Genomic DNA, 9,869 nt, shown 5'->3' with positions numbered 1-9,869 from the left:
GGGGAGGGGAGGGGAGGGGGGATAGCAGAGGATAGGAAAGGTAGCAGAACATGACAGTCACTAGTATGGCAATATGTAAATCAATGGATGTGTAATTGATGTGATTCTGCAATCTGTATATGGGCTAAAAATGGGAGTTCATAACCCACTTGAAGCAAAGTGTGAAAGATGATATATCAAGAACTATGTAATGTTTTGAACAACCAACAATAAAAAAAAAATTAAAAAAAAAAGAATTGTAATGCATTCCACTGCTGTCATGTACTTAAAAAATAAAATCAATAAAAATGTTGTTTAATGTGGATACAAATATACATTTTTATAAGATGCCACTTCTCCCATCCACAGGAAACTATGGAGGCTCACCTGCTCCCCTGGCTTGTGTGGAAAGCCCAAGAGAGGCAAATACACCAATAACTATAAGTGATTGCACGATAGGCTACCCCAACCCCAGACAAGGGTGTGGTATTATTATCTGTTGCCATTCAGCTCTCATTCTCACCGTGTTCTATATTCTCTCACATCAAAGGAACTGGAAGTTTTCCAAATAAATTTCCCAACACTTCCTTGGCTACAGATTTTTATTACCAGCTAGCACTAACAAACCTAGCTAGATATGGGGGTGACCTGAACCAGCAGGAGTCTCCTGCCCTCTGGTATAGCAGCACTTTCTGGAGGCTTCACACTAAAGAGGAAAGAAAAGGCAATCTTTTCTAAGCTTATTTCCCTTGATTAGGTCCCTTTTTGGTCTGAAATGCTTAGAATGGCTTCTATCTTCTTGATTTATAAAAAATAAGGCTTGTACTAGGACTAGATTCCAAACTCCAACTCCACAGAGAAAAATTAGAGAACAGGAAATGGTGATGACTAAGTGTCTGGTTTTGCTAATAAGTCAAACCCTTCTTTCCTTGATGACTTCATGCTATGCCTTTATCTCTGCAATACCAAGACTCCAATTTGGAATGGACAAAACTTGCTTCCCTGTGCTCATTCTTTTAACATCTTCTATCATAGCTTTTGACGTCTGTCTTCACTCCTTACCAGCTGGACCAGAACAGTCACTGGGAGTGGTCCCGGCTTCTGTCGGGAATGAATTTGAGTTCAGTTACCACTTAGTGATCTGATCATCTGAATCTGACCCAGTTGGGGTCATCACATCTGTATTAGATGATTGGAAAGATTGCATGGGGCTTGACAATAAGAATAATAAAAAAATATACCCTCAATCATTATTATTCTGCCCAGCCTCTAATTCTTCTAGACATTGGGCCAAGGGTGGACATCACTCCTATGGATTTCATGGAGAATAATACCTTCTGCAAATATTCTTAGCAAAACTAGAAAGGAATGACCTGTGCTCTGGAAGTGGAGTGACCTATGAATGCTAGCCTTTCTATGGAATTTGAGTCGAGGTTAAACATGCGATTTAAAAGAAAGGTCAAAGTCCTGAAATAGACCCATGTTTTCATACTCAAACTCTTTCTCCCCACCCCTTCAGATTTTCCACTTAAGCTCCAGGGAAAATACTGCATAGATTTACTTTCTGTAGCCACCTAAAACTTGGAGAATCAAGAAGAGAGTTCCTTCACCCTAGTGATCCAAAATTTCTGTGGAGGAGAAAAGTGGACTTTTCCTTTGGAAAATATTGGGAAAGCTAATTGATAGAATGTTGGAACGAAAATCAGGAGTGTTATACTCATCTGCAGCTCTGAAAATAAAATCCTCCCTCATGATGGGGATAAGTTTGTGGTAGTGCCTGGCATATGACTGGTATTAAAAGTTGAGTGAATCAGTCAATGAAATGCAAACAGACTAAAGGGTAAAGGAGGCCACACTGTACATTGATCTTTCCAGAAGCAAAAACTATAGAAAATGTAAATACTTGATATTAAGACTGTACAATTCTTTTGTGGGAGTCTCTATTGCTTAAAATAGTAGATGTCAATTGTTATACTGTGTAGACTTAATTGGGGGAGAATGCAAATTACTGAATAGCCTTAACCACTTCGACAGAGATCCCAAATATAGCTCTACAATTGATGAATAAGGCTTTGGCCATAAATCCCTATTTGGACAAGTTGTACTAGATCACAAGTACATGTTTATACCTCACAACTCCTTTTCATGAAATAGCTTTGAGAAGGGGGTTGAGGAGGAGGTTTGAAGCTAGAACTGCTAACACATAGGACAAACTCACAGGAATTCTGTTCTGATAAAAGACTAGGCAAGACCTATTGGACACTCTGGATACCAACTCTGCCTTGCCAGTAGGGGTAGCTGCAGAGCTGCCAAAAAATGACCTGCTAGCAGAGAGGTTCCTTCAGCCCTGGTGAAAGGAGCCTCAAGACCTCATCCAGTACATTTTCTTGTTTATTTCTGGTCACCAAACCTAAAATATTCTATCTACCAACCACGAAGAGCCACTTGCCATTATTTCACCACACCCAATTTGCTATTGTTCACACTGTAATCTCTCTGCCAGCAATTTTATCTCCATTCTATTCATCAAAGCCCAGATTAAACATGACCTTTCCTGACCAACCATCCTGGAAATCCTAGATGGGACAAATTTTCCCCTAGAAAATATGTCTCTTCTACCTACCTACCTGCATCTATGGTTCAATTTTTTAAATCTATCTAATCTCCATGTGGAATGTCAGGTTTCTGAGAGCAAATTCATGTGATACTTCTCCTGTTGTGTAGATGCTTCTTTGGACAAGAAAGTAGACACTATCAAGAACTCATATAAGGATGGCTCAAAAAGTCAATATTCCAAAAGATACTATGACAGTTATCTTTTGATACTGACAAATTTTATAATAAGTATCCATCCAATAAGCCAGAAATACATTTCTCACTGGACTCCACAAACAATCATATTGATAAGTGTGAGTTGGCTGATTTCCATTTGGGACAGCTTCCCACTTTGAAAGGCTGATTGTTCACATGATAGGAGAGGCAAGAAAATTGGACAGTTAGCATTATTAGAAACATGCAGAGAAGAGGTACATGGAGACACACAACATGCCTTGGAGGGACTCTCTAAAGCTTGCATGTCTAGAGCCAGTAAGAGTAGTCATCCCAGGTAAAGGAGGCCTGATCCCTTACTCTAAGTCATCAGTCCAAAAACAGAGCTAATTTATGGCAGGCAAATCACAAGGATTTTGAAGGAATCATTCCCCACTGATTTCTTTCATAACCAGGTATTTTTAGCAGGAGAGAGCAAAAATGAGAGAAAGAAGAGCATTTCAAGAGTCAGAATTCTTATAACAAGGAAGAATTTCCACATCAAGACTTAGATTTGTAGATCTGTTTTATGCCAAGTGTGAAAAGGCATGAAATAGCTAGGCATGAACTATTCCCCAAAGACTTGTCTTTTACTCGAAAGAACTTTGTAAATGTTAATAGGTACTAGAAAAGCTGGAAGCAGATTTGCTCTGGGCCCAGAGACATAAAATAATCATCACTTTGTTTGTCTGATTCTAAATGGGCTTAGTATTGATTTGCATTATAAGAATTCCAAATTCCCACTACTATGAGAAAGCAATCCAAACCCACTACTTTTCATTCCTGGTAGTTTCCTGCACATGAAACTTCCTTTGCAATTCTGCACCAAGTGTGGAGAAGAAAACACATGAGTACAGTCTGACTAAACATTGCATCTTCTCCCCTTCCCTGGTTTCACTCCAAACACTTGAGAATGGGTTCTATTAAAACTGGTTCTCCAGGGTGTGGCTCAAGTTCAGATCATGTACAAAGGGAAGAGTTCAGAGTAATAACAGTCCTAAAAAAACTTGAGAATAAAAAGTAGGTATAGTATGTACCAGAAAGCTCACCTCTGCTACTTGGAACATACACATATTAAAACTTCATTGCATGCCATAAGAAGATTGATCTTAGAATTTTAGAGTGCAAAATACCTTAGGAGGTATCTACCCCCTACTATCTCCTAATATATTTTTTCACTCTAAATTTTACAATGAAGGCTAGGTCGAACTGTGAGTGAGCAGTGCTGACACTGGACCCTTTTCTCCTAACTTCCACAGTCACACTTCCCTTCTACCACAAACTGTCTCCAACACAAACTATTCAAACATGTCCATCTCTGAATGTATAATATAATCTTTAAAAAATATTTTTAAATTTTTACTTATTTATATTTTATGGTGCTGGAGATCAAACCCAGAGCCTCATAGATGCTAGGCAAGCATTCTACCACTGAGCCTCATCCCTAGCCCCACATAATATGATCTTACTACACATAATGAGCCTGTTCACTCATTCATGGTTTCAATAAATGCTATTAAGTGCCTGGATGGTTCTCGCTGCTGCTTGCGATATTTCCACAAACAAAAAGTACCACATTCCTACACTTGTATGGTTCATATATTCTAGTGAGAGAAATCAGGGCACATGCACTAATGCCCATTCTATGACTTAGAGTTCTTACTCCATATCTTTCCTAGAATGAGAACAAATTCATGGTTATATCTCAAAATGTATTCAGAGCCTCAGCAATTGGAAAATTATGTTCAAACAGTCTGTCATTATTTCAGTCAAGCTGAAGTCAGCTGAAGACAGAAGCTAAACCAGAAGGAAGAGTCAGAGGGTTACATCTAAAGAATACAAATTTATTCGGTTTGCTTCTAAGACTGCATGTCATTTTATCTTACTGATAATTGCTGTGTTGAACTATTTGCCCCTAAGAAAAGATCCATTGAAGTCCCCAGTACCTCAGAATGTGACCTAATGTGGACATAAGGTCTTTTCAGAGATAATCAAGTTAAAACAAGATCATTAGACTGGTTCCCAAATCCAGTATGGCTGGTGTCTTTGTAAACAGGAGAAATTTGGATGCTGAGACAGACGTGTATAGAAGGAAGACAATGTGGGACAACAGAAGGAGAATGCTGTCTGCAAACTAAGGCGCACCCAGTACTATGAGAAGCCAGGAGAGAGGTGTGGAGCATTTTTCTCCTTCAGTGCCTTCACAAGAAATTGGCCTTGATGACATTTCTGTTTTGGACTTTCAGACTCCAAAACCATGAGACAATGAATTTCTGTTGCTTAAGCCACCCAGGATGTGGTACTGTGAATGACAGCCTCAGGAAACTAATGTGAAACTGGTTGACTAGCATGTTCTCTTAAAATTAAGTCACCTTTTGTTTTTTGTGAGGAAAATCTTTCTGTGTCCTCTCCCCTTGAATTCTCTCATGTTTCCCATGTCAAAAGACACAGAAATGTTAAAGTGAGAGCTGGAAGATAAAAAGGTCTCAGACAAGAATTATACTGATAAAGACGGAACGAAAGTCTGCAGTACCCCTCCTCCCACCCTGTCAGTCACTCCCACTCAGCATTTCATAGCTCTGGGCAACTGTCTGTGAATGATGGGAGACCCAGCCCCAGAGATAAAGGAGATCTGTTCTCTTACTGTTTATTGTTAAGTTCAAAATTTTCAAGAGTTTGAACCATATGACTCATGCAGTTAGCAAACCCACCCAATGTGAGGAGATAAAAAGGAAGGAAATATTCTAATTCCATTTGTACTCCTCCAATCTTCAAATAGATAATGAATTATAGGAGAAAAAATAGATGAACTTTCCTTTCTAGTGAACTACCTTTGAATTTCACAAAGACCTTTTCTTCTATTTGCTCAAAAACCACAAGTCAAAATACAACATGAAATTAGGGAAAGTTGTAATACTTTTAATTTCATCAACTCTATTGAATATCTGTATCAATTTATTAGTTATAGATCAGTATCAAATTTAAGAATGGCTAAGTGTGACCATTAAAAGGATGAAAAATATATCAGCCTATTGGGTTGAGTGACAATAAGAAATCCTAGTAAATAATAAAAGCTCATCCAATGTTTGTGAAATCAGAGTTAATTAAGAGCAAATAAAGACAGAAACAGAGACTGTTGTTATAAATCAGAAAGAGACACAGGAGGTGAATGGGAAAGATAAGATGGATTAAATCCTATTTCATGATAATTAATGTCTAGATTACAATGAATTCCAGGGCACAGCATTGTTTGCAATCATCTCAAAGAGGTAACTGTCTGTAGTGACCATGCTGAGATGACCCCAGGAAAGCACATGAAAATTTCCAGATACATGGTGGTATCTGGTACCAGTTCAGTTTCAAAACTTTCATGAGACTGTATTTGTTGAATGTTCACATTCCCATTCCTCTCATGTATCTCACAATTGCCACAAAACTGACATTGATACCTGCAGCACAGAATCAGTTTCTTCTATTTCTTAGGCTGGTTGTAGGTCACTAATCCAACACTTCTTTATTAAGCATCTGCTTGGTGAATAGTAGTTCTGTAGGTGCAATAAGAAAAAGAAAATTAGAATTAGGAAATGGATACTTTTTATTCTGAACCTACTTGTTCCTGTTGTACTCACCTAGGGAGAACTAGCAGTCCATTCAAAAGCTTTCTTTCTTGGTGCCATCACTTTGAACCATCTTTTTTTTTTTTTTTTTTTTTTTTTAATTTCCATCTTCTTTCTTTCTCAGAAGAATGTGATAGCCAAGAGAACAAACTAGTCGGCCCACATTCAAATCCCAGCTCTTCCACTTTTTAGCTCTGTGACCTGGAAAAAAAATATTTAACTTTTCCATAATTGATTTCTTTCTGTGTTTAACAAGGATAATATCAGGACCTGTGTCATGTATTTGAAGTATTAAGTGTGCTAATATATCAAAAGTGCTTAGAGTAGTTTATGGTAAACTCTAAACACTTGATCAGAATTTGCTATTGTTTTTACTCTGCTGGGCTGCTGGATAATGTACAAAAGTGGAGGAAGAAGATCAGTAACATAGAACAACATTAAGAGTTGTAAAAGACTTGCCAGTGTCATTAAAAGGGGAAAAATTGACAGCTGTTGACACATCTGTTCTCATATTGGAAACTTCAGAAAGGAAGGTGTTTTGTGGTGGCACTCTTCTTCACCAAGGAGAAGGGGTAAGTATTGGCATGGTTTTGAATAGCAGGCTCTCAGGGCGGCACTTGAGGCAGATGGTTAAAAGCCACACACTTGTGGATTCTCCCACTTTTTCCACACTCGCAGATCACAACCACTTCTGGTGCCCGTGGTTTAACCTCTGTTTCCCTAACTCCCATTTATGAGTCAAGCGGTTTCGTGTCATCAGATTGATGGGGAAAGTGTGAACAAGGATAAGGATGTGGAAGTCGTGTCTATACTGGGAAGTACCACACTGTGCCAACCCTAAGAAGGAAAAAAAGAAATCCAAAGCATTTGGGCTTTGCAGGATTTTGTTCAAATTACTTTGAAAATTTGAATGCAATCAAAGTAGCTATCTCAATATTTACAAGGCATTATTTATTGAAATATAAATAAAATCCTCAGTGTTGGAAAAGGCCAAAGTGATATGATAGCCAAGCAGGATGGAACTGCAGTCAAAGAAAAGTAGCCTGGTTCTTGGTAATTTCTCTCTTTTCTACTTAGAAAGGGCATAGGTCAAAGTTTACTAGGATGCCAGCGTCCTGTCTGACAATGACAAAGCTCAGTCGTGAGGGCAGCAAGGACACCATGAACCCTCCAAAGCTGTGTATTTTTGTGGACATGCTTTTGCATGATGAAAGCATCTAAAGAAAAACCCTATTCCTTATTCTTTACTCTGTTCGACCCCAGCATTCTCAATCTCAGAATTCCATAGAATCTTAGATGGTTGGAACACTGAAAGCCCTCAGAGATTTCCCTCCACTCCCAACTCATTTTAGAGACAAACAGAGTTGAAAGAGGTTGAGTGACCAGCCACCAGCCAGTGAAAATGCTGGGACTGGTACCCAGATTTTCTGCCTAATGATGGGACTCCTTTCCACCGTCCCATCCACACCTCCCTGAGCTCCACAGGGCATCTGCTGGGGATTTCTTGGAAGAACAGAATATTTTTAGTCTCTAAATTATCAACAAAGACTGTGGGCAGCAATTCCAGGGTCAAAAACACAGTTCCTCCATAATGAAGTGGATATATTCTTCCTCATGGACCCTATTATTGCTGTTATTACTAAAGAAAACTGGCCGAGCTTTCTTTGTTGGGCAGACTGAAGAGCAAAGCAGTACTGAGGGAAAAGTTGGTTTATGAGAAACTTCCACTGAGAAAACATTTCCAAACCTTCTTGTCTGATACTCTTCATATTTAAGTGAAATTATTAGTAGATCTTTCAAAAATTCTAGCCTTTCTCTGCTATAGTTAAACATTTTTCCCCTGATTTATTTCACTGCATCTTCTTCTTAACTTAGATCAATTTCCCCTAATTTTTCTTTCCATTTTCTTTTACAGACCATAGTTTTCAGATTTCCAATCATTTTAACTAGTTTCCATCATAACCTCTCCAGGATATACACATCTTTCTTCAATTGTGCTACTCATAACCAGACATAAAATTCCACTTGAAGAGTTCCCAGGAAGGAAATTAGACAGTGATTCATGTACATTACAAAGCATACAAATACAAATAAAATACATTTGGCAATTTCCTGCATACATGGCAGGGCTATATTGGGACTTCTGCTGAAATCAGAACATAAATATGTTACATTTCCCCAACTCACAATTCAAATACTATAATTCATTTATTTAATCATCCACTTGTTAATATTTTAATATCAAAATATTTTAATATCAAAAATAATTTGAGGTACCTCATAATAAAGATAATGTTTGAAGAAAAGAATCAGAAATCAATAGTGATAGATTGAGATAATTTTAATATAAACCTTAGATAATAAAATTAAGGATAAAATTTAATTTTCTGGAAAGAGCAACAAGAGAAGAAAATTTCCATTTTTAATAATTTTAAAGATTACTTTGCTCCAGAAGAACAAACAAAATAAAAGTGTTTCTGCTCAGCTCATTGTTCAATTTTTTTCAGCCAACAATCCAACCCTTCAATAAGCTCTTGACTTCAACAGCTATAGGCTTCTTGAAGATAGGTACCATTTCTTGAAGATAGGTACCATTTCTAATATAGTTGTTACTTAATGAATGTTTGCTGAATGAATGAATGTTATTTTCTGATTCCCCAGAAATTCTTTATCAGGTCCTTGGATTGCTCTAAAATATAAATACAGCAATGGTTGCACTGTTTGACTTCTGAATAATTTAAGTGTTAGGTATTTTTGTTTCATCAAGCGGGCTTTGACTATATTTATGTGTTTTTAAGTTTAATTTATAAATTAATAAAAGAATTTTAATTTATAAATTAAAAGAAACTATACAAAGCAAGAGTTGTGAAGAACTCTTGCTTTTTATAGTTTCCTGCAGATTGTGTGGAACTCTACCTAGTAGCACCACATCTGCCCTAGTAAGTAAAGACCAGAATGGAGTGGAACAGGGCAACAGACCAGCTCCAGAGCTGTTCATGGTCTTGAATATTACTTGGATGACTTAGAACATTCCTGATTGTCCTAACATTAAGAAGCATAGAATTAGCATGCTCAATTTATACAATCTCATTTTTATTACAAATTGACTGTAAGTCTTCCAAGTCCCATGTTGTAATAGACCAACTAAAAATTGGGTTTCTCTTTGGTTTGATTACTTGGTTAGAGTGGCTCACTGAGTTCAGGGAAATATTTATGTTTAGTCATTTATTACAAAGGATATTGCAAATGAAGAAATGTCTAAGACAAAGTATGGAAGATAGGCATGGAACCTCTACACCCTCTTCCCAGGAACCTTCTGTGTTCAGCTGTTCAGGAGCTCTCTAAATCCAGTTCTTTGGCGGGGGGGGTCATTGATGGCATGTTCATTAAATAGACATGGTTGATAAAATCATTGGTCACTGGTGACAAACTCAACCTTCATCACCTCTCACCTACCTAGAGGTA

The 9,869-nt window shown here is 37.6% G+C and overlaps 1 long non-coding RNA gene across 1 annotated transcript in view; it reads right to left on the bottom strand.

The window, feature by feature from the left end:
• Positions 1-6,603, bottom strand: part of LOC125616613 — a 57,244-nt gene extending 50,641 nt beyond the window's left edge. The window contains exons 1-2 of the long non-coding RNA XR_007347341.1: positions 6,417-6,603; positions 6,237-6,332 (exon numbers count right to left, since the gene is read on the bottom strand). This is a non-coding gene — a long non-coding RNA (uncharacterized LOC125616613). The remainder of the gene's footprint in view (positions 1-6,236; positions 6,333-6,416) is intronic.
• Positions 6,604-9,869: the final 3,266 nt, after the last annotated feature.

This window comes from Marmota marmota, unplaced genomic scaffold (genome assembly GCF_001458135.2).
Source record: "Marmota marmota marmota unplaced genomic scaffold, marMar, whole genome shotgun sequence".
In the NCBI taxonomy this organism is placed as follows: Eukaryota; Metazoa; Chordata; class Mammalia; order Rodentia; family Sciuridae; genus Marmota; species Marmota marmota.
The sequence above is the reverse complement of the archived record's forward strand: the minus strand, read 5'-3'. Positions and strand labels throughout refer to the sequence as shown.